The 24,841-nt window shown below is 45.7% G+C and overlaps 1 protein-coding gene across 11 annotated transcripts in view; it reads right to left on the bottom strand.

The window, feature by feature from the left end:
• Positions 1–24,841, bottom strand: part of LPP (LIM domain containing preferred translocation partner in lipoma) — a 695,870-nt gene that overhangs the window by 630,009 nt on the left and 41,020 nt on the right. Inside the window, exons 1-2 of one of the 11 annotated variants that reach the window (XM_059920759.1) lie at positions 10,390–10,493; positions 9,806–9,855 (exon numbers count right to left, since the gene is read on the bottom strand). The exons of 7 other annotated variants lie outside the window; for them this stretch is intronic. The gene's annotated coding sequence lies outside the window, so the exon portion shown is untranslated. Of the gene's footprint in view, positions 1–1,980; positions 2,046–9,805; positions 9,856–10,389; positions 10,494–14,270; positions 14,352–24,841 lie in introns of those variants that run through there. 3 more of the 11 variants (XM_059920761.1, XM_059920760.1, XM_059920762.1) reach the window with 3 other exon arrangements.

Below are 24,841 nucleotides of genomic sequence, written 5' to 3'. Positions count from 1 at the left end.
TGCTATGGGAACCTGTGTAAATTATTTAACCTCCCTGAGCTCAAGCTTTCCTGTCTTCAAAGTGGGGCTAATATCACCTACCCCTCAGGGTGTATGTAATCATTTCTTGGGATGCCGTACCCAGCATGCAAAGCACAGAGCCTGCAGGCAGTGTGCATTAATCAATGTTCACCCCCTCATCTTCCAAAGTTTCTATCTACAATTTCTCAAAGCCTATGGTTCTGTGGTTCTAATTTATTAGAACTATAACTGAGTCTTATAAGCCATATATGCTCACTAGGTCTGTGAGATACTGTGTGTCCCCTGACTGTAAATTCATTTATTTTGTCATCTAAAAAATAAAACAAAATAAAATACATGCCTGAAAACTTACACATCCAAGCATTTGCCACCAAAAGCAAACTCTTTGGAACTGCTATCTAAAAATGTCCTTCGAATCCAACTGATGAGCCAGACAGTAGTAAAAACCCCAATTTAATGCCCAAGACCTCATTTAAACTGTCCATCAGCCCTATGAAAAAGATTTCCCAATTGTCCACTGAGGAAACTAAGGGTCAGGGAGGTCAAACAACTGTCTAATATTTGGGGGCTAGTAAATGGTAAAGCCCAGACTTGACCCCAAGTCTTCAAAATCAAGCTCCACGACCTGTGTTTTATTATTTTGCAGTTAAAACTATACTATGGACAGCTATTCTGCTAGAGGCAGAAATATACCTGAAAAAAAAATCTTCTGCTATGTTCACATTTTAAAACGAAGTCTGAACTTTCAAACTAAAAAATGTTCACATTAAAAGCAGATAGATCCTTCTTGAATGTCACCTTGCTGTTATGTTCTTTTTTTTAAATTTATTTTGTTGAAGTAGAGCTGATTTACAATGTTGTGTTAACTTCTGCTGTACAGCAAAGTGATTCAGATATATATATGTATGTATATATGTATATTCTTTTTCATATTCTTTTCCAATATGGTTTATCACAGGATATTAAGTATAGTTCCCTGTGCTATACAGTAGGACCTTGTTGTTTATCCATTCTATATATAATTGATTGCATCTGCTACTTCCAAATTTGCAATCCATCCCTCCCCCACCTCCCCTTCCCCTTGGCAACCACAAGTCTGTTCTCTATGTCTGTGAGGCTGTTTCTGTTTCGTAGATAGGTTCATTTGCGTCATATTTTAGATTTCACATGTAAGTGATATCATATATTTGTTTTTTTTCTTTCTGACTTACTTCACTTAGTATAGTAATCTCTAGGTCCAGCCATGTTGCTGCAAATGGCATTATTTCATTCTTTTTTATGGCTGAGTAGTATTCCATTGTGTATATATAGCACATCTTCTTTATCCATTCATCTGTCAATGGACTTTTAGGTTGTTTCCATATGTTGGCTATTGTGAATAGTGCCGCTATAAACATAGGGGTACATGTATCTTTTCGAATTATAGTTTTGTCTGGATATACACCCAGGAGTGGGATTGCTGGATCATATGGAGAAAAGGGAACAATCCTACATTGTTGGTGAGAACATAAATTGGTGCAGCCACTATGGAAAACTGTATGGAGGTTCCTCAAAAAACTAAAAATGGAAGCTGCCATATGATCTTGCTGCTATGTTCTTAAGTGAAATAAAGAGCTCAGAGCCCTGGCACTAAGCAGACATCTGCCAGGTGAGAAGCAGGCCTGAGAAAGGTTAGCAGTGAGCTAACACCAGGGCAACTCAAAAACATTATTCAAATGTCTGGGCTCATGATCAAATGGATCACGGGTAATCCTAGTATGAGCTTCTGAACACCCCCCGGCGCAACTGTTAGCTGCCACGATGTCAGCTGCCCTGCATTCAGAGGTGCACAAAACAGGCATTTGCTGGCACCTCCCGTCCTTAAGAAGGCACAGTGTACGGGCCTCGCAGATATAGGCGCTGAGTCAGACATGCCTTAAGCTCTCAAAGAGCCCACAGGTTCAAGAGGGACACACTCACCCGGGACAAGGCAGCAGGAAAAGTGTGCAAAGTAGCAGTACGTGCAGTGTCCTTTTGAGGGTCAGGAAGAGCTCTGCCGACGATGACTTCTAAACTGAGCCTGAAGATCCAAGAGGATTTCCACGTATGAGGAGGAGGGAAACAGGCCCAGAGAACACAGTGTGCTAAGGCTTTAAGGAGATGAGTTCAGGGTGTTCTTCTTGGGGAAAGTGACTAATCTGGTGAGGCCAGTGGCAAAAAACATGGAGGGAAGTGGTGGGACATGAGGCTGGAAAGGAATGCTGCGGCCAGAACATGGAGGACCTTGTGTGCCAGGCTAAAACACTGGCACTTGAGACTCATGGCTACTGCATTTTGGAAAATGACACAAGAGAAAGCTAGATGGAACTGAATCCCCTTCCATAATCAGCTTCCAAGCACAGCAAGGGTGGGCGTGTCTAAACAAAAGCTTCCTCTGGAGGGACCCCTTCTCTGTGGCCCCACCCAGAGAAGTCAGAGGAGTGGGTGGCCCTCAGAGTTGCCCCAAACCCACCCCTCCACTGACACTTTCCTCTAGTCTGGAACACTCACCCATGGAAGACCCAGAAAAGAAACCAAGTCTCGTGTTCCAAACAGGATTTCCATTCTGCCTTTAGGGAAATGTCAGCACTACCCAATTTGATGAACCAGAAGAACACAGGCTAAACACAAGCTCTAGCCTCTTTTCTGTCACTCAAGAAGCGGGAGCCAGAGGCCTATCCAGCACACACTATGTGTGCTCAAAGCTCCATATCACAGAGCTCCCAGCCAGGCTGGCACCACGTGACTGGGGCCTTGTAATGAGCCTGAACTGAGTGATGCCACCAGTGATGTTATAAGGAAACCTCTCCCTTAAAGGAGACATTGTGGCAGGTCCCATATGTCAAAGGCACAGGCAAGATGTGATCCTTCCTGCCCTTAAAGAGCTCCCAGTCTAGAGATAGAGATAAAACATAAAGTAGGTGATGGCAGGTGCCATAGAAGGAGCACAGATAACAGTACAAATCTTCATAACAACCTGTGGGTTGGTGTGATTATTTGTACCCACTTGACAGACGAGGCAACTCATCAGGTTAACTGACCTAACAAATCACACAGCTAGGGAAGCATCACAGCCAAGACTCAAATCCAGATCCCATGCCTGTAGGCACCATACAGTTATACTTTATTGCCTCCTGGCCCACTGGGTTGTGAGTTAGCAGAACAGAGAGATCGCTTCTAGGGGAGCACGGACGGTAGGGAACGGATGGTGATCAGAGGTTACTTCACTCAGAAGGTGGCATCTGTGCAGAAGTTTACAGGAGGAGCAGGAGTTCTAGGGATGAAGATGGGAGAGGTCATCTCAGGCCAAAAGAACAGCATGAGTTACAGCACGAAGGTGAGAAAATGAGTGAGCGGCAACATCAAGGGTGTTCACAGTGGATAGGTACTGCTGTCTGGTTATGATGAGCCCTGGGTAGCAGGGGCAGGAGTGTTTACTTAGATGCCAAAAATACTAGGAAAATGTTATGAATAACAAAATAAGTGAATTTAAAGTCAGGGAAATACCGCTGAATATACTGGGAAAATAATAAATGTTTCAAAACAGGACTGTGGCATGGTCTCAGCTTTCCTTGGGATTCTGTGCTTCGGTGCTAAGACCATGCACTAACCTTTCAGGACCCGGGCCAGAGTCAGGAATGAAGGGCCTTCAAGTCCTTTCAGGTCAATGTACAGCGGGACACTGGACCCTCTGGAGGTTAGGACTTCTATACCTATCTCATAGATCCTGACCTTCTCGAGAAGAGTTTCTACAGATAACGAAATGAATTCCAGGACCTTGCTGGAGCATAAGTACCCCCCAGTTGGTAAAAAAGAGCATGGAGTACAGGACAGGAGTTATAGAATCAAAAGACCTTACACTTGATTCTTGGATTCTCCACTAATTAACTATGGAATGCTGAGCAAGTCACTTCCTTTTAACGAAGGCACAGTTTCCTCAGTTGTACAATGGAAACGATCATACTTACATAGCTAGGTTCTTGTGAGCATTAACAAGGAATCTGTGAGATTAAATATAAGGATATGTGTTTCTACACGTGGGGTGACGTGTTTAGAATAGATGCTCCCCTTGAAAGCCACCACATTGATAGAAATAGTATAAAAACTGCCCAATCCTCCTGGTGAAGTATCTAAATCTGGAATTGTCAACAATTTTTCCCCCTGTTGAAAATTGAGCTATATTCCCCAGGCAAAGTCACTACATCTTTTTGTGCCAAACTGTTTTCATCTTTTAAATGACCCAGTAATCCCACTTTGGGCAATATACATAAGGGAATAATCCAAAAGGAAAAAAAGAAGGCAATTTGTTCAGAGATGTTATTCATAGTGCTATTTCTAGCTCCTTATATATCCCTCTATTATAGCACTTATCTCACTGTGCTGTAATTATCCACTCCCATACGCCTCCAAATTATCTTTGAATCCATCCCCGGCACCTAGCACAATGCCTGGCATACAGTAAGAATTCAATAAATGTTTGTTGACTAAATGAATGGGTAATATACAAGAGAAATTTTAAAAGAAATTCAAGTGAGCAAAAACAAAACATTGTTTTTAAGAGATGATGCTAAAGGAGGTGTAAAACAAAAAACAAAAAACAAAACAACACTAGCAACTATAGACTGCAAACTATTTGAAGAGGAGTTTGTGAAGAAGCCTCAGGAGCGAATTTCAGATGATTTCGTCTATAATCTCTGGGCATCTCCAGGCTTAAGCCAAGTGCGGTCTAAGATCGCCATGAGACACCCCGGGAAAAGAGGTCACATGCTAGGTCACTTTGGCCTGGTGGCCAGAGCACGAGGCTCGGTCAGGAATCTTGGATTCCCAAACTGACTCAGCCACTACCTAACATTGACTAATCACCTAACTTCTCTGAGACCAGTTTCTCCATTGAAACTTGGAGTACTTACAGGGGAGTCCAGCCCATTAAAAGGAATTACAGGGAGCAGGGCAAGGGCCAGCAAGTGTGAATTCAAATGTAAATAAAAGAGGAGGGCTGAGGGGTACCCTTGGACCAGGGTCCCCAAGGCAAGGTGGGGTTTTGAAGCCCCAGCTCTTCCGGGCCCCCACTGAGCCTTCTAAATCCATCTGACAGGGTGGTTGAAGGCGCCTCACCACAGAGTTTACCGGAGGCAGGAGTCTCTGCAAGAACAGAGGACACATCAAGGAAAAACCGTATGTTAAATATGGCCCATGAAGTCAACATCACTCTGATGTTCTGTATTCTTGGTGGGAAAGAATGCTTTATACAATACCCAGAAAGAGCAAAGGAAGCGGCATGTTCTGCGGGGCTCATCGTGGGGCGTTCCAGCAGCTCTCAGCCAGGACGTCAGAGGCAGGAAGCCACTGCCCTCCGGTCCTTGGCCAGAAGCTCAAGGCTAGAAACCAAAGCGGGGAGCACTCAGACTCCTTAGTCCAAACCAGCTGCAAGTCTGTGCACCCCACTCCACCTCCATCGGGGTCTCTCAGATTGCTGCCCACTTGAGCTTGACATTTCTCTGGAGGAAACTGCACCTGACATCCTACAGAGTTAGATGATCCCACTAAAGCATGTCATGAACCCATCCCCTTCTCTCTGGTTCCACTTCGACTACCCTAATCACTGTGATTACCACCTTTCACCCAGATTATGGCTTGCTTCTACTCCTGGCAATGCATTTCTCCCACAGAAGTCAGAATGATGCTGGTAAACGTAACTCAGATGCTTCCCATCACACCTCAACTCAGCTCCAAGCCCCTTCTCGAGCTCACTGACACCTACCAGCCGCTGCCTTGCCCTCATCTCATGCTTCTCCCCCAGCAGTCCACTACCTTCTGGCACACTGGTCTCCTCTGTTCCTCAAACACAAACTCATTCCCACTCCACAGCCCTGGCACTGGCCTTGCCCTCTGCCTACAACGCTCCCTGCCCAACCCCGACTTTCCCACGGCTGGCTCCTTGTCATTCAGAGCTCAGCTTAAACATCACTTCCTGGGCTCTTCCGCATTCCCTCACAGGCAGAGCACCCTCTGTGAACCCTCCTAAGCGTTACTTATTATTCTCTGCTGTTTACATGTTCATCTATTATCCGCCTCCTCCACACAACCCTACTAGAATGTAAGTTCCAAGGGATCATTGTTTTGTGTGTCTTTTTCTTCACTCTAAACCCAATACTGGATCAGCGCCCAGAGCAGTACGAGGCACATAATTGGGAATCCAATAAAGACTTAATGAAATTAGATGAATGCATGCCACAGATGGCAGAAGCCTCAAAGGCTGCTTCAAGGCAAGTAGCCCAGCACTGCGGCTAACATCCTGGGCTTCGGAGTCAGACGCGGATCACTGATGCTTGCACTCAGGAGCTGTAGGAGTTAAGGCAAGTTTTCCCACTTCTCTAGGCCTTATTTATCTCAACTAAAAAGGGGACAACAGGACTTCTCTGGTGGCGCAGTGGTTAAGAATCCGCCTGCCAATGCAGGGGACACGGGTTCGAGCCCTGGTCCGGGAAGACCCCACATGCCGTGGAGCAACAAAGCCCGTGCGCCACAACTCCTGAGCCTGCGCTCTAGAGCCCGCGAGCCACAACTACTGAGCCCACGTGCCACAACTACTGAAACCTGCACGCCTAGAGCCCATGCTCCGCAACAAGAGAAGTCACCGCAATGAGAAGCCCGCCCCCCGCAACGAAGAGTAGCCCCCGCTCGCCGCAACTAGAGAAAGCCCGCGCGCAGCAACGAAGACCCAACGCAGCCATAAATAAATAAATAAATAAGGAAAAAAGAAAAATAATATTAATTAAGGGTGGGGCGGGGGGGACAACAGCACCTGCCTTGTGGGAGTGTGGGGAGAATTAAAGGAGATAAACCATGCGGCGTGCCTAGAGCAGGGCTCAGCACAGACGAAATGTTCGCTGTCATCAACTGCAGCCCCATCTTCCAGGCGGGAAAACTGAGACTCAGAAAGGTGCATGCGTCTTCGCCCAAGTTAGACACTGAGTTAACAGCAGAGTCAGGTTAGAAAATCTCCTTTTTAGTCTCTGTCCACTGCTCCACAGACCAGTTATTCCTTAGACAATAATAATAACAAAAATACCTGATATCATGTCATCGATTTATATATTCTGCCTTGTTCCAGAAAAAATCTGAAGTACCTGACAAAAGATGCACACTGTTCATGATTTTTTTTTGAAGTAAGAAAATTGGGAAGGGAGATGGAAAAATAAGGTGAAGGAAAGGGACAGAAATATAAGCCATATGCCTCATACCATTTGCTAGAGGTGAGCTTCACATTTGGCTCTGAGCTTCCCAGAGGCCAATATAAACCAGAGGGAAATACCTGTGTACATATGGTCCTTGGGAACACTTGGTTACTGAAATGTCACAGCACTGTGTGAGGAGGTGTCACCACCCAGGTGAGAATCACCCTGGTTTTTCACACTCTTGCCAGCTGAATTCCACCATCTGCTTACTCCTGATCACATGCACTCTACAGCCGCACGACCTGGGTTCAAATCCCAGCTCCACTACTGATTGCATGATGTTGGACAACTTACTTATTAACTCCTCAAAGCCTCAGGTTCTTCTGCTATAAAATGGAGGTAAAAAATAGTACCTAAATGGATAAATAAAATGTGGTGGTATATATACAATTTATTACTATTCAGCCATAAAAAGAAAGGACATTCTGACACATGCTACAACATAGATGAACCTTGAAGACATTATGCTGAGTGAAATAAGCCAGTCACAAAAGGACAAATACTGTATGATTCCACTTTTATAAGATACCTAGAAAAGTCAAATTCATAGAGGCAGAAGGCAGAATGATGGCTGTCAAGGGCTGCAGGAGGGGAGAATGAGGAGTAAAAGTTTAATGGGTACAGAGTTTCAGTTTTGCAAGATGAAAAGCGGAGATTCCGGAGATTGGTTGTCCAATATATGACTGTACTGAACACTACTGAGCTGTACACTTAAAAATGGTTAAGATGATGGGGCTTCCCTGGTGGCGCAGTGGTTAAGAATCCGCCTGCCAATGCAGGGGACACGGGTTTGAGCCCTGGTCTGGGAAGATCCCACATGCCGCGGAGCAACTGGGCCCGTGAGCCACAACTCCTGAGCCTGCGCTCTAGAGCCCGCGAGCCACAACTACTGAGCCTGTGTGCCACAACTACTGAAGCCCACATGCCTAGAGCCCGTGCTCCGCAACAAGAGAAGCCACCGCAGTGTGAAGCCCGTGCACCGCAACGAAGAGTAGCCCCCGCTCGCCGCAACCAGAGAAAAGCCCGCGTGCACCAACGAAGACCCAACACAGCCAAAAATAAAATAAATTTAAAAAAAATTTTTTAAATGGTTAAGATAGTAAAAATCATTGTGTATTCTACCAAAATTAAAAATACAATTAAAACAATAGTACCAACTGAATCACTTTGCTGTACAGCAGAAATTAACACAACATTATAAAACAACTATACTTCAATCAAATAATTTTTAAATAAATAAATAAATACCCCCCCAAATAGTACCTACTCACAGGTAGCTGTAGTAGTGAATCAATGTAGGTCAAGTGCTTAGCCCAGTGCCTGGCACCCAGAAAGCAGTCAATGCATGTTAGTTTTCCTTATGGGCAGTAATAGCATTCCCACTGGTACTACCAACCCTAACCTCTTGGTGCCCCTGGTCAGCATCACAGCGGGAAAACATCCCAAGCCTCCATGCTTCAAGGTAGGCTCGTGCCACCTGGTGAACAGAGCCTACAATCACGGCCCAGGCACAGCGGGGAGGAGGAGGTGGGGTGCGTGCAGGTTCCCGGGAGGGAAGTCCCTGTCTCCCCTGTGCTTCAGAGCCACTTAGAGAGCTGCTTCCCCTCCCTTCCTCACCGACCACACAAGCTCAGGTGTCAGAGCACTTTCTCCCCTCTATGGTGATCTGTCACCTAACGCCATGGGCATCAAAGCACTTCTCCAAAACACATCTCCAACATCTTTCCTGCACTAGAGAAAGGGGCCCCCAAGCTGATCAGAAACTGATCTGACTACGAAGAGTTACTCATTAGGGCTGTGTAACATCTGGGGGACTATAGTAGGGTGGTGCCCTCTTGGTCTCTGTCGAATGCTGCTGGCACATCAAAGAAGGCTAAAGATGTCTCTGTGTGTGTGTGTGTGTGTGTGTGTGTGTGTGTGTGTGTGTTTAAAATCTATTCAGAATCAGGGCTCACCTATGAATGGGAATTATACTCCAGAATTCTTGCAGCTTTAAGAATAGTGGGAGAGGCTCAGATGGAAAGCCCTGATCAGTTTCTTTCAAGGCCTGTGCATAATTTCACCTCCCCGGGTAAAGCTGAAATAAAGGCCTCCACTATTCAGTTCCTCCTCTTGGACAAGCTATCATCCTCTTTCAGGAAAGAAAAAGATAACAGGCAGCAAGGCAGATCGGAAGGTAGCAGCTCACATTCAAACAATATTCACATGACCCAAAGAAGAAAAGGGTAAGTAGAAACCAAAGAAGAAAAAAAAAGTGAAATTAAAAAACCATCAAATTCAGACCTTTGAGTCCACGTAATGTGACAGAAAGAGGTCTGACCTGGGAGAACTTGGCTCCAGTTCTCAATTTCTCACACATTAGATCAATAAGTGTGGGCACCTCTGGCATCCTGAGTCCCAATTTCCTCATCTACAAAATGGGCATCTTCTCTGCCTTTGTCTGAAGGGGCAGCTTCCACATAGTAGAAGGAGGAATGACCCGAGAATAAAAAGATCTGGATTCTAATCCCACCTAACTAGCCATGTACCTGCGAGGCAGGTGAGCTGCACTCCTGGGCCTCCCCTGCCCACCATCATGCTGTAAAATGAAACAGATCAATCAAATCATCCCAACTCCCGCAGTGCATCAGATCTACGCAGTGTCCACACGCCAGGTATTTATTGCAGAGTGAATGCCGTGCAAATGCCATACAGAAACCTTCTGCGTACTCTTAAGTCCAACCATAACTCTGCTTTTCAAGATAAAACTAGCCCTCCCCAAGTGTCCACAAACACCCCTTCTGGGGTGTTGCTCTAGCCCTAGCAATCAGACAGACAACAACACTCCCAAATCACCTTTCTCCCCAAATTAAGTTAGGCCTCACTCAGGTGGGAGGAATACCTCTCTAATTTTTAATATACGAATAGAATTCTTCCTCAGGCATAGCCCGTCTCTAAATCCCACTGTGAGAAGAATTACCCTGGGAAAGCAGCTGTCCACACCCCAAAGGAAAGCAGCTAGTGCTCCCAGCCACATGCCCCACCACCATGCAAGCGAACCAGCCCTCAGGACTCCGAGCCCTGGGTCTGCGGACAGAAATGTCACTGGCTCTGGCAATAACGATATACTCACGCGCCGTCAGGCCCCACAGGCAGCTGGCCTTCCGCTGGCCCTCACTCTCTCTCTCACACACCCTGAGTCCCACCGCAAGGAGGTTGTCCCCAGGCCGGAGGGGAACAGCACTGAAACCTTCTCTCCTCGGCTCCCAGAACAAGGGGCAAAGGAATGGAGGGGGAGGGGCGGGGGGGGGGAGGGGGCGACTTTGTTTCTGGAAACAAGAATTCAAATCCTGCTTCTCCTAAACCCTGAGTCACCTCCTTCCCTTCCAATAGATCAGTGTGGTGGGTAAACATTTCCATATATGGAGAAGCAGGCTGGAGGATGTCAGAAAAATCACCCTTCTCTCCTCTGGCACTTGAAGAACATGCCCCACTGAAGACAGAATTCCTTACTCAGAGTGAATGATTAACCCCCAAAGAAGTGGAGTCTCAGCTGTTCCACAGGCTCTCCTGTTACAGGAAAAAGGCTCCCCTGTCCAGATAAGGAAGTGACTGGTTTGAAAGGCTTTAAGTTCATCTTAGGAATGGGGCCATCTAGAATGCAACTACATTTACGAAGTCAGTTTATTAATGGGGAGGGGGGTGTTTAGGGGGATGCACCTGAAGAGGTCACCAAGAATCCAGCCCACAGTTCTTTCAGTGGCAGATGAGTACGAAAACAACCCTTGGACCCCAATCCCTGACCCCCGTGGGCCTAGAGTCCTCTTGGGAACTTAGTTTCGCATGAGTTCTTCATAGGACAGACACCAGGCAAGAAGACCCAGAATAAAACCAGACTTCCAGGAGAAAACTGGAGGGGGTGGGGGGGGAAGGCGGAGGGAGGGTGGACAGAAGCGTGACATGCCCAATTTAATTTGTAAGATTCATTCCCTTCGTTTGTAAGATTAATTCTCATCCGAAGGTCCTGAAAAGTGTCCAATGACTAAATTGAACCGGTGGAGTCAATCAGGGATGAATCTGGTCTGAAATGACTCCAGACTGAATTAGAGAAGAAAGGAGAGAGATGAAATGGCAGTGTGGGGAAGTCGGGGTCTGCTCAGAGAAGGAATCCATATCTTGGCTTCCTAGTGGTTCTATTCCTTAGCACGATCTTATTCTACTGTTGGCTGTAAAGGCTTTCTGTAGGTCAGATGAACCATTGTTCAGAATCATCGCCCACTTGCTGCTTTTTGGGGCTTCACCATGAGGGTGCTTGTTCTCATCCCAAGGCAACCTTCAAGCAATAAACACCACTGGTCGGGGAGCAAGGGGACCCAAGCCCTAAGCCCAGGTCAGTCACTCCTTACCACTTTGGACAAATCTGTTCTCCTCTCGTAGCTTAAATTCTCTCATCTACAAATTGGGTAGATATCCCAAAATTGTCCAACTATGTGCTCTAAAAGCAGCTTCTGTCCGGCCTATCGAACAGTCCTGACATTTATTTTGATCACTTGCTTTCTATTTTTGCAAGCACGCCACAAGTACCTGAAAAAATGGCCAACACTTCTTATTCATTGCATGTTTCATAAGTAAACACAAATATAAGTGATTACTAAATGAGGTAAGGAAACAGGATCAGAAAACCTTCCACCACATGCCAGAACCAGAACTCAGCACAGAATTCTTACAACTGCAGTACTCCCAAGAGGTCCCAGAAGTAGGCTTGAAGAGGGTAAGGAGATGGTCCTCATTTGTAACTGACATGAAACCAGTCATCAGACTTCGTGTTTCTGTAGATAGACTGTCATCCTTTCAGGAGCTCAGAGTTCCTTCCAATATTCCAACAGGAGCAGAGGAAAGAGATATTCCATGGAAAATAGCTACCCAGGGATGACCTGGGAACTCTGTAAACCAAGGACCAAGGAGGGAACTACAGAGACAGGAATGAAAACCAGAATGAAAGGTCTAAAGCTACCCCCCATTCTGCTAGTAGCATTTGGAGATCAGTTTCCATATCCACAAAGCAACCCTTCATTCCTTAATGTATGTGTGTCTTTCTTCCTCATGACCCCTGACAATCACTGGCTCCGGGATCTCAGGGGAAGAAAAGACCATAAAGGCCACTGAGCCCAATGTCTCTCCTATTTATGAACCAAACCCTCCCCCCATGGCATCCCTGAGGTCGCCAGTGAGGTGGAGATCATTATCTCCTGCAGCTGTAAATTCCATCTTTCCAACAGAAAGTTCTTCCTTATATGGAAATAAATATGGCTTCCGGGCCTTCAACCTCTGGCTCCTTATTCTGCTTCTTTGAACCATACAAATAACCTATGTCTGTCTCGTGGGTTTGGAACTTTTGTAGGTGAATGTGGCTACAGAAACAAAGCTCTCCAAGATCTCATTCCTCGGTCACCTTGGCTGCCTCCTGCCAACTTGAGGCCCATCCTTTTTGGATTTTTCCAATAAGCATTAGTGCTTAGCAACCCATTCTGCATATGTACTGCTGGCCTTGTGGGTTCACAAGACGTACCCTATTAAATCCCAGTCACTGAGAAAAGAGAGAAAACAGACTTTGAGATCAGTTCCTCATCCACCTGGACCCCATCACCCACACCACATTCCCACCCTTTGTGGACGAAGCTCAGGAATGCAGATCCCCTCCCCAGCTCCCCACTCCTGCTCTCCAGCCTGGCCAACCTAAAACTGTCTCCAGGATACAGGACTGTTTCAAGGAACATTAAGAGCGAACTCTGTAAGAAAAGAGCACCTTGCCAACATAAGCGCTCTCCGAATCACAAAGCGGCCTGCAGGCAGGGCAGCAGGGCCAATTTGCTGATCACAAGGCTGGGAGCTCGTGATCCCTGACAACTGCCAGCACCGTTCTCCTCAGTGTCCTTTCAAACTGGGGGGAAAAAACGTTCTTTTCTGCCACAGTTCTGATGTGGCACTATTTGAATTCAAGGTATGTGTGACAATGATGCCTCAGATTATTGCATTCTTTACAGTTTAGTAAGTGCTTTACCAGACAGTCTCATTTAATCCCTACTGACAACTATCCCTGGAGGAGTATACCCACTGTAGTGATAGGAAAAGTGAGGCTCAGGGAGGTTAAGTATATTCCCAAGGTCACACCGATGGTAAGTAATGAAAAGAATGCTGGTTTAAGAGTTAGACTATTTAAGATTCCAGTTCCATTCTGCTGCATATGAAATAAATGACCTCTGGCCAACTGTGTGACTTTTCTAAACCTCAGTTCCTGCAGCTGAAAATTAGAGATGAAAACAGCCCCTCTGCCTACCTCTCAGAGCGGTTATGAGGATCAACTGAGATAAGGCTAGTGAAAGCCCTCTGGAAAATGGGTAGGTGTTACAAAAGTGTAGGGGATTATGGTGATTCCTTGTCAATGACTGTGCATTCCATTACAAACACAAAAAGCAGCGAGGTCATTCTCAAGACAAAGTCACATTAAGGCTCTGGGAAGTCAAGGGAAATGATTTGACGTGCTGCAGGGTTCTGTCTATATGCTACTCATTCGTGCAGCTGAAACTCAGCAGCAACTGTCAGATTTTCAGCCCCACGTCACAAACGTCTCCAGGACTGCTCAAGACAAACTCGCCCTTTTTGGCTACAAGCAAATGCCAGGCCAAAAGGAGGTAATAGAGATGGGCGCTGGGAAGACCCCCTGAGAGTCTCAGTTCTGAAAACGTGACCTGCAATGTTTTCCTTGGAGAACTTGTTAGAAACACAGGCTCCAGTCTCTCTGCAACAAGCCCGTAGGGAAAGAAACGCACGGTACGGAGCTATTTACCAGAGGACACTAAGGAAGCTCCCGAGCATGAATTAATCAAGGGAACAGGATATTTCAAGCTGCAGATTCCAAAAGAAATCTCCAACCCATTAAACCTCCGGCCCAGCTCACAGAGGCTCAGCCTGGCATTCGGGGAGCCCAGGCTGCAGAGAAGCCCGTTTACGTACCAGAGGTCCTGCGGCAGGTCACCAGGAGCCAGAAGGCACCCAAGAAGATCTGAGAGCTCAGGTGGGAGCCTGGCTTCCTTCAGGCCTCCCCCAACACACTAGTCATCAGGATTCTCTTCAATTTCTGCAAAGATCCAAGTCATCCGTGGCATTTATGGAGGGGCCGGATCTTCCCCAGAAATCCATTCCCAAGGCTGATGCACACACAGCTCAATGATGACTGTTTTCTAGTTTGCATTTGATCATCTGCTTCCCTGTGCTTAACGGTGAAGGAAGATCCTACATTATTTTGTTGCATAGATGTGTGATTCCTACCCATGAGTGTGTGCCTGCATCCTCAGGGATGCTATAGCGAAGGGCTTTGAGATGCAAATAACTTCAAGGAGCTCACAAGCATGGAAGAGAAAGGCTGACCATAACACAGGACAAGAGACTTCAGTAGGGTCCCCCTCGATGGGAGAGATGGATTTCCGGGTCAGCTATTAAGAGGGTAGGACAGGAAAAGGGGGAGGTGAAGGAGTAAAGGACATGCCAGGCAAAAGGAAAGATTTGAGCCCAGGCGTTAAGGAGCTATGCCCAGTGAACAGCAAGCTTAGCGGATGTGTAGGGAACTAGTGGGACAGGTGGGCAGGTGAGCGGAGACAAAGAGTAGCTCAGCAAGGTAAACTGAAGCCAAATAATAGCTGGAGGCTAAGGTGACTGTATTCTATAGTTCTAAAAACTGTCTTCTTTTTGAGAAGCAATCTTTGATCACACCATTGATCATATTTTAAAAAATAGTCTCTTTGGCTCCTCACTGCTAAATAATAACAATAACAACTATAATTTATTGAGTATTTCATCTGTGCTGAGCACCGAACAAAGCAGGCTGCATACACTGTCCCATTTAACCCCATCAACAACCCTGTGAGCTAGGCAGTCTGGCTCCCATAATACAGATCAGGAAATGAAGGCTTAAAGATAAACTGTGCCAGTCTTAGAGAAAGAAAGTGGGAGAGGCCAGGATTAACTAACTCACAGTGCAAACTCAACCCCTTGCAATTCTAGACCACACTCTCCAATTTCTAACCTTCTTCTTTCCTACTGCCCAGACTCTTCCTATCCCATTTCTATGAGATAAAATCATCCTATCACACATAATAATCCTATATAACAAACATAATGATCTCCAAAAATAGTTGACAAAATTCCCTACTTGATTCTGTTTCCCCACAAAGCCCTTGGCGTCAGGAACCTTGTCTGTGGTCTCAGCACTGTACACACAGCGGACAATCAATAATTACATGTTATTCAGTTAGACAACATCTCTGAAGGTTGGACCGTGGAAGTAACACAATACTGGCTGTAATTTCCACTCTCTTCTACATAGAAATGGAACTAATCTCAGCGAGGGTCCCAAGATCCAAAGGGGAGACATAGCCAAGTTGAAAGATACAGGTCAAGAATCATGTGCCTGGAGCAGCCCGAAGGCTCTGCAGCTACTCAGGGGATGCATGACTCTGAACCTACAGTCAGGTGCTCCAGAGGCCCATCAGAAGGAGGTGGACAGGACACCTATTTCCTTGACAAAAGGAAAAAGCTCCGGGACCCTCACAGCTGTGACTGGTGCTATGCCACTTTGCCTTTCAGCCTTAGTACAAAGACAGACTGGGCCAGCACAGTGGTTTTCAAACTTTTTTTCCCTAGCAGTAGAGCTTTTCCATTATGCAAAATGCTTTGTGGATGCTTAGCTTGTAAGGAAGATAAAAGCAGAGCTGCTAAGACTGGGTTCCAGAGCCCCCTTCCCTCCTACTCTTCTGACCATTTGTCGCCTCCCTACCTCGCAGCCCAACCCCAAGGCCCCTCTCGGAGTCTCCCAGGCTCAGGGGAGCACAGCTTGAAAACCAGCAGCCTCTGAGAGCTTCATAGTACCTTCCAGCTCTGATTCTAGTAACTTCCAAGGTCTGAGATGTACCTCCTTTTAAGCAGCTCTGCATTTTTACCAGTGAGACAGGCAATATATGGTGTAGCGGGGAAGGGGGAAGAAAGAGGTCTCAAAGTAGAAAACCTGGCTGATAATCTATTTAAAGACCTGTGTTCTCAGAAGCAAGTTATTTAAATCTTGCTAAACCTCAGTTTTCTCATCTGTAAATGGGAAATAATATTGTTATCCAACTAATAAGGCGTTTATGAGAATTAACTAATTTCATGCATAAGTTGCTTAGCAGAATGCAACAATAAATGCTGTGTTATGATCACTCCATCTAGAAGTCCATCTATGTCCACAGATGAAAAAGCAGGTAGCACTGCATCCAGGGCAAAGAAGATGCTCAACAAGTGACAGAGGTCCAATTTTTTCCTTCCTTGCTCTCACGGACATTTCAACCTAAACAAACAATATGATGGCAATAAAGAGCTAAAGGGAAGAATACATTTCATGTCCCAAATTCCCTACAGATCATCTTTGAAAATATTACATCTTGTCTCTGGAAACTTTGAAATTCATGGCCATCTCAGGCTTCCAACGATGTCAATCAAGACAGTCCAGGGTGCAGAAGGTGAGTTTGAGAAAACCAGGTCACTGGCACAGGAGAAAGTGTGAGACTTGGTATCCCAGGATCTGGCTATAAAACTATTATCATTTTTATTATAACCTCAAGTAAAAAGTTGAACCACTGAAAAAAATAACTTAGAATGTGCCCAAAACTTGCGAATCACCTCATCTTGAGGCCCCTGCTCCAACTACAAGACTCCCTGTCTCTCACCTGAGTTTTGCCCCAGGTTCCCTGAACATCCTGAAGGTGCTGCCAGGTTAACCCCCAATTTCATCCCAACTTTCGCAGGTGACCCCTCACCAGTGCTCTGAACTGCACAAAAAATAATGTCCAACTTCCTTCAGGACAGCACTCATGGCCTCCAGGATGGGCCCCAACCCATCTTTCCAGTCACACTTTCCATTATATTGTCATTAAGGGTACCAGGCAAGAGTATACCCCCAGTTCCTCCCAACTCCAAGGTTTGGCCATGCTTCCCCCAGGACTGTGTCTCCAAATCTGAGTGCCAGATCTCTTCACTGTGCAGTGGGGAAGAGGAACCCTTGGGAGTGTTTTGTGATCAGGATGTAGTCAACAGTGTCTTCACTGCCCCATCCTTTCTCTAAAGACTGTCCCACCAACTACTGGTCCATAAACATCCACAGCATGGGAAGAAGAAATATCTGTGTATTTCTTTGTTGTCATCAAAGCTTTTCACATGCCGCACCTTTTTAAACGCTTCGTGTAAGATACGACCATGACACCCACTTTATAAATGAGGAACCTGAGGGTCCAGAATATAGTCAGGAGCTGAGCCGGTAGCCAAGCACAGGGCTTTGGCTCCAGAGCCCTCACACACTACACTCTCCCCCAGGAGCTGAGTGCAACTGAAACCCTGCTGTAAAAGGTGCCATTCTCCCGGCCAGCTCACTGCATGGCCCAGGGCACATCACTTTCCTTCTCTAAGCCATAAAATAAGGGCTCTGAGGTCATCCCACACATCTGCATACCCCTTTCCCTCTCCCCTTGAAAGATTTCTGAAATAAAAACCTTACAAGGGAATTACCGAGGTAACATCTTGTGTATGTGTTTGGTCAGTTCCATCCCAAGCTTTCCCTCCCAAACTCCCACACCCAACCCGACAGAAGGAAGAGTGACTGACCCGAGTGTCAAAAAGCCACCAGGACTCTACAGGACACAGCACAGGGAATGCAGTGTGGCAGGATCACCATAGAGACCAGCAAGCTGCTCCCCAAGAACAACTGCAGTCATGTTCACAGTGCATGAACCTTGTCAGCAGATTGCTGGTTTGATTGGCAATTTATAATAAGCTCAAGATGCACAAGCATTAACGCGGACAGCACAGTATGCATCTTACATGCCCCATGGCCTATGAGCTCCACGAGGGAGGGCAATGGAAAAACCCCTTTCCTTCAAGATTCTGAAGACATTAGCACGTCTTCTCTCTTTAGCACGAGCAACTACAACTGCTGCCTGACTGCAACACTCCCATCCGGATGTGAAAACAGTATCTGTGGAACAAGCTGCCGTGCCCTCTCTGTGCTTTCTCCTAAAGTCCAAATGCTGACTGCCAGGCTCTCCCAGGACCACAGGATCCTAGATCTGGCAAAACTCAAATAGCAACTGGTCCAACTCCTGTAAAAACTTGCCTGGGGGCATTCATTCATTCAAAAAGCATCACTGATGTCTCCTTAATGCACAGCGATAGGATGAGGCTAGGTTTCTGCTCTCAAGAACCCTGCGCCAATATCTTCAGTGGCTTCTCAGTGGCCACAGAATAGGCCAAGCGCTTTATCCAATATCTCAAGTTTCTCAATAACTTGGACTCAATCTTCTATTTCCACCATGAACTCCCTCCCGCTCCCACTCAGCACACATTCTCTGCTTTATTCAGACTGAACTCTTAGCTCTTGGTGCTTTTGCCTGACCTACTACCCTTCCCCAGGCCAAGATCAGTTTATAGATAATCCTACAAGACCTACTGGTAGTTCTCAACTGGAACAAGATCGCTCTTTGAAGAAAGGCAGTCATTTCAGCAGTGTCTCATGCATTACAGGGTACCGAGCACCTCTGGTCCTGACCGCTGAATGACAACGGTGGTCTGGCCTCCAGCACTGAGATAACAAAAAACCCTCCACCACATTCGCAAATGCCCCTGAAAGTGATGTTACTGCCCCCCAACGGACAGTCACCGGACCACTGTCACCCTGCATGAAACCTCCCTTGCTTCTCGGTCCAGCCAGAATAGTCTCTCGTCTCTGGATTTGCTCAGCCTGCTACCTAGGACATGGACGGTGACCTTCCTCGTACTATTCTCACTACGTACTTGACATACTCCCTTTCCAGGGAGGGCTCCCAGTGGGAGCGTCCATGACTTATCTCTGCCCCTGGTGCCAAAACTAGCACAGCACCAGGCTCATAGCAAGTGTTTAATAAACATTTATGAACAAATTACATAAACAAGACAACTGTCCAGGGCATGACTCTCAGGAGGAGATTAAACCGAGCTGGAAAATTACAAATCAACCAGTGCTGTCAATACTAAGGAGAACTCACTGCAGGGGCTGAGACTGAGCAAATGGCCTGTTGTTCGGTATATTAAGTATAGTAATGTTATACATTTTATCTAAATAAACAAATATGAAGTAGAACACTCCAGCAGTTATATTACAGTATTATAATTAATTATACATATTAAGTATTTGGGGATAATAGCCCTGGGCATTTTTAAATGACTGTCAGTGGCTGATACATTCTCTCAATTGGCTCCAAGTTCCCTTACACCCTCTGAAGTGCCTTCCTGTGCCACAGAAGCAGACTGCTAAAAACTACATTTCCCATACTCCCCTGAAGCTAATAAACTAGAATCCAGGAATAAGATGCACTTGTGTGAGACTTAGAAGGCAGAAGTGAGGCTAAGGCCCCCTGCTGCTCCTTCTTCTGGCAAGCTGCACCTTGCAATCATAAGTCAAAATGCCGTTCTGTTTGCTAATCCAATGTCCCGCCGCCAACCATGAGGACATTGAGAAAAACGTCAGAGGTCTCTGCAGGGGCTTCCTAATCCCATCTCCCTTCTCCCGGATTGCAGCTGTGGAATAAATCCTTAAACTCAATTGCTATAGATGTAGCCTCCTGGCTCCCACTGCTCCAGCCTTTCCAACAATTTTGTTAGCGTCTCTTTCCCCGAATTAATCCCTTTCCACTTAAATTATGCGGAATGTCTTTCCCGCACTTAAGCCTGAAACACACAGGAAGGGGGGAAAAAACAAAACAATAGATCAATTAACTGATCATCCATTCGTCTATTTCTGATCTGATCGAGACCTCTGTCTATCTATACCTAGACCTTCTCCCTTGCCTGTGTGAAGGGGAGAAAAATATGTCACTTTATTGTAACCAGCCAAACAGACCTAAGGGACATAAATAGCAGGTGTCATAAACTAGATGATGATCAACAGAAACTCTAATTCTTATACAATGAAGCACGCTTATAGCATAATTACTGACTCTTTCCCGAGAATTATTTGGCTTGACCTCTTTGTTTTCCAGAACTGCCACTGAATCCTTCAGTACCTCAGAGGCATACCGGCTGCACACCTAGCCCATCTGCTCTGTGCAGCCCCACAGAAAAGGCCTCCAGAAATGTCTGTTCCTGTCCTTGTTTCCTTATTTGTAACATAGGGATAGCACTAGTACCTTCCTCGTAGGCTTGTTTAGAGGATTAGGTGGATCGCTATGAATAAAGCACCTACAAGAGCAACCGGCACGCAATGACTGCTTACTACGCGTCACCTAGTATATAACCTAGCAGCAATCGTAGGACACAGGTCTAAGTCCTGTTTTATTGCTACAAATGAGGAAACTGAGACTCAGATTCTATAACTCTCCCAAGGTCAAGACGGCTGGTAAGCAAGGAGTGGAGGCAGGATCCAAATCCACCTCCATGGCTCCCACCAAATCCGACACTCTCTGCACCTCAGCGCCCTGCTTGCTAATATGAACACCTAATGGAAAAAGGTATTAAGCAGGAGGAGAAAAACCAGCCCAGACATAACGGGGCTGTACCTTGGGAGCTCTCTGGGCATCACAGGATGATAAGGCCAATGTCATAAGCCCTGCCCTTCAGCACAGTCAGCTCTTGCGGATAAAATTAGCTCAGCTCTGCTCCAGTGCTACCTGGAGCCCTGAGGCAAAACTCACCCCAGGCACAGCTCGACCTCACCTGACCCTCACTCTCAGGAAGGGTCTCTCATGCACCTCATTAGGGCCTGAGATGACTCATTTTGCTCTTTCCGGCTCTGGCTGCTAAGGTCACCTCTCTGCTCTCCCGAAAGGCAGCTCCAAAGGACAAGCAAAGATAAAAAATCAAGCAACCGTCCTGCATTCCTTTCCTCCAGGGCAGCTCACAAGCAAGGATGGGGTGTCTACCTGCCATGCCAGCTGTGCCCTGGGGGAAGGAGGCTCTGCTCAGTTATACAACCCAGCTCAGGACCAAAGACAGACACTAGCCCAGGTGGACTCCTGAGATTATCCTCCTTATTCTACTCTGGTGATGATGGTACTGACCAGGGGAAGGGCCCAGTCTATATTCCTGTGTGCTGTAGAACACAGCACACTGATGATGACCACCAGGGTCTCCTCTGCATCCTCCCAACCCAATGCCACCAGACTTGAAGGTGGAGCTCAAATGTCACCTCTCCTGGGGCCTTCCCTGCTCCCATCCCTACCCAGCTAGAATTTTCATCACAATTTCCACAATGCCTTATCTCTACCCTTTTCTTTTTAGCGTTTATTTGTTCAACAAATATCTCTTGCATACCTATTTTGGACTTGAGGATACAGAAATGAAAGGCATAACCCTTACCTTCAAGGAAAGATAACCAACTGCAATAAATAGCCAAAAAATGGGGGAAGTGGAGCTATCAGAGGTCAGAGGTACATGCCAAGCAGAGTTGATATCAGAGCAAAGTCTTGAAAGGAACCTGTGAGCTACCCTGATAAGGTGGGAGAGAAGCGATGTTTTGACAAGGAAACAGTATGTTAAGTCGTGGAGGCTACAGAGAATCCCATGTATATTCTGGAGCACAGGATCTGTCTTGGAGATTAGTGAGATGAGGATGAAAAGAGGCAGGGGCTAAATTCCCAACAGTCTTCTATTTTATGCAAAGGGTTTTGGATTTTACCCAAAAATCACTGAAGGATTTTAAAAACAGAGATTTGGCATGACTGGATTTGCATTTTTTGGAAAATCACTCTGGAAGAACAGAGAATGGACTGGAGGAGGGTGAGAATAAAAAACAAAGAATAAACAACAAAGGCCAGTCGAGCATTACTGAAACCCTGTAGAAGAGAGATGCTGAGGGTGTGAACTGAGGCGGGGCAGCAAAGGCGGAGTGGGTAGGTAGGGTGTAGTTACCTGCAGTGGGTGAGGAAGAGGAGTTACCATGGTTGACTCAACAAGGTCTGAGGATGAATAGATAGAAAGGTGAGGGAAAGGGAGGAAGCATCCAGAATGAGTCCCAGTTTCCAGGCTTGGGTGACTAAGTAGACAGACGTTGCTATCATTCACTAAGGTGACAATGCTAAGAGAAAAAGATAACATTAAGATTTCCAATCGGAGCATCCAAAAGGCACTTACGTATACGGCTCTGGGGCTCAGGAGTTCCAAACCCAATATAACCCCCTAGGAGTCATGAGCACAGAGACATAGAAGGAGGCTAAAGACAAAGCTTTGCATGTGAGCAGGGACAAGGGCCAGCAAAGGAACCTTGAGGACAGATGCAGGGAAAGAATGAAAGAAGCAAGAACGGTCAAGAGTGACTATACCACAGAGGCCAGATCAGAGCAGTGCTAACAAGAAATGAACTTGGCCCCATAGACCTGCGTGAGAGCTGCTTCTGTCAGACTGCAATGGGCTAAGAGGCCAAAAGAAGGTGAGGAAGGAGAGAGAAGTGTAAAGACAGAGAAGCAAAGAAGGGGGATGGCATGTTGTTGGAGAAGGTGAAACGAGTACACATCTTACTTCCCCTACTAGGCAGTAGGCTTGGAGAATAGTGCTGCCCAGTAGACGGATCATGCAAGCATCACCTGCAATTTGTTATTTTCCAGCAGCCACCTTTTTTAAAAAGCCAAGAAGGAACAGGAAAAATTAATTTTAATAATATATTTTACTTAACCCAATATACCCATACTCATTTCATAGGTAATGAACATAAAATTTATTAATATGATATTTTACCTTTTTTTTTTATACTAAGCCTTTGAAATCTGCTATTTTACACTTACAGCACATCTCAATTTGAACTGGGCCACATTTTAAATCCTCAGCAGTCACATGTCATTCTGATCTTACTTTGACGAGTCAGGACTCAGCATGGAAGCTGGCACATTGCATTTTTTTTAATATGATGAAATGAATGGACCAGTGATGGATGGAAGGATGGACGGATGAACTGTCATTCCATTGAGAAAATTACTGAAGTCTCTGTGATTCTCTGCCTTTATCAACTACACTTTAAAATTCCAGTCTTGGGTCATATTATGACTGGAGCCTTGGTATAGCTTAATATTAATATAAACAGCATAACTTCTATTCCTTCTAAACTTCCTCTCTTCCTTCAAAATTCAAAAACAGTGGCAGTCTCTCATTTTCTTAGAGCAAAACAACTCTGTCAAACACTGGTCAGAAGATCTACCACTAACATAGATCTCAAGCAGGTCACTTTACCGCTTTGAGCTTCCGTTTTCCCTACCATAAAAAAATAAGCCTAACTCTGCATATCTCATAGACTCATTGAAAACTCAAAATAGTGAAAACACTAAAGTATTACACAGAAGCAAGGTATCACCAAGAAGTTTCCCCATATTATAAATATAAACCATATGAGCTTATCATATTATAAACTCCAATCGTGCCTACGTGCACACATACAAAACAAATAAAACTCTGTGTGGCTACATTAACATTACTATTTTAATTTCCAATACCACTATTCTTCCTGTCTCCTTGCAAAAACCACAGAAGATGTGGTCACCAGCCTTAAGTAGAGAATTGAAAGTGCGGGTCCAGGATGTGAGTAAGCCTGGGAGATGGTACAGTTGAGGGCTCCATGGCCTTTCAACAGATGGGACACAGAAAATGTCCTGTATTGGACTGACCACTTAGATTTTAACAGTGAAAATCTTCTCCACCCCACCCAACTCCCAAGAGCGGAATGGTAATAACTATTTGCTTTCATTCGGCCTTTTGAGCGTGAGACACAAATATTGGGGGAGATCAGAAAAGGTGTGAAGCTGAAATGAAGACTTCTTAGGGGCACAATTGCCAAATGGAGAGAAAAAAATTAAGATGATCAGTTTGTTTCTTCTGCTGACCGGGGTCACCATCCACAAACCTGATTTTTTTTAAAAATTCCTTCAAAACTCTGCAGCTAACTGACCAAGAATGAGGGCCACTCACAGACCCCAGAATGAAGGAGCTCATCTGACCATCCAGCACCTAATTTCAGCAGGGAAGAAACAATATGAAGAAGAGAAAGCGGAGGTCCCTAGTTATAGGGGGAGGAAGAGGGGAAGAGGGGTGGAGGGAGTGGGTCACCCATGGGGTTACGTTATGTGAGTGGCACAGCGAAGCCTTAAACCCTGTTGATCAGAATCCAAATCTTTTGTTGTCTCCCTTTATGTGACCCCTGATCTGTTTAAAGGCCAAATTAAAAATTACCCACTAATTAACCCAGCCAGATAAAACTATTGACACACAGCTTGCAGAGTATAATACCAGGAAAAATTTTAAAATATATAAACTTAGCTGTAAATGCCACTTAATCCAACCTCTGTTCTACTAGCAAAAGACAAATCTTTGTTCCACTTGGTATTTCTCAGACACACATTTTCCACAGCCAGTAAAGTTCTTCTGGCAAACCAGCCATCACAACCAGTCTCCACCCGACCACACAGATGAACGCATCACCTTTCTATGCTGACCACACAGCAGAAGTCAGACTTGTGCCCTCATCTGCACAAGATGAGGTTTTAAAG

Source organism: Balaenoptera ricei, chromosome 4 (assembly GCF_028023285.1).
Source record: "Balaenoptera ricei isolate mBalRic1 chromosome 4, mBalRic1.hap2, whole genome shotgun sequence".
NCBI classification, from domain to species: Eukaryota; Metazoa; Chordata; class Mammalia; order Artiodactyla; family Balaenopteridae; genus Balaenoptera; species Balaenoptera ricei.
Note: the sequence above shows the minus strand (reverse complement) of the source record. Positions and strands in the feature narration are given on the sequence as shown.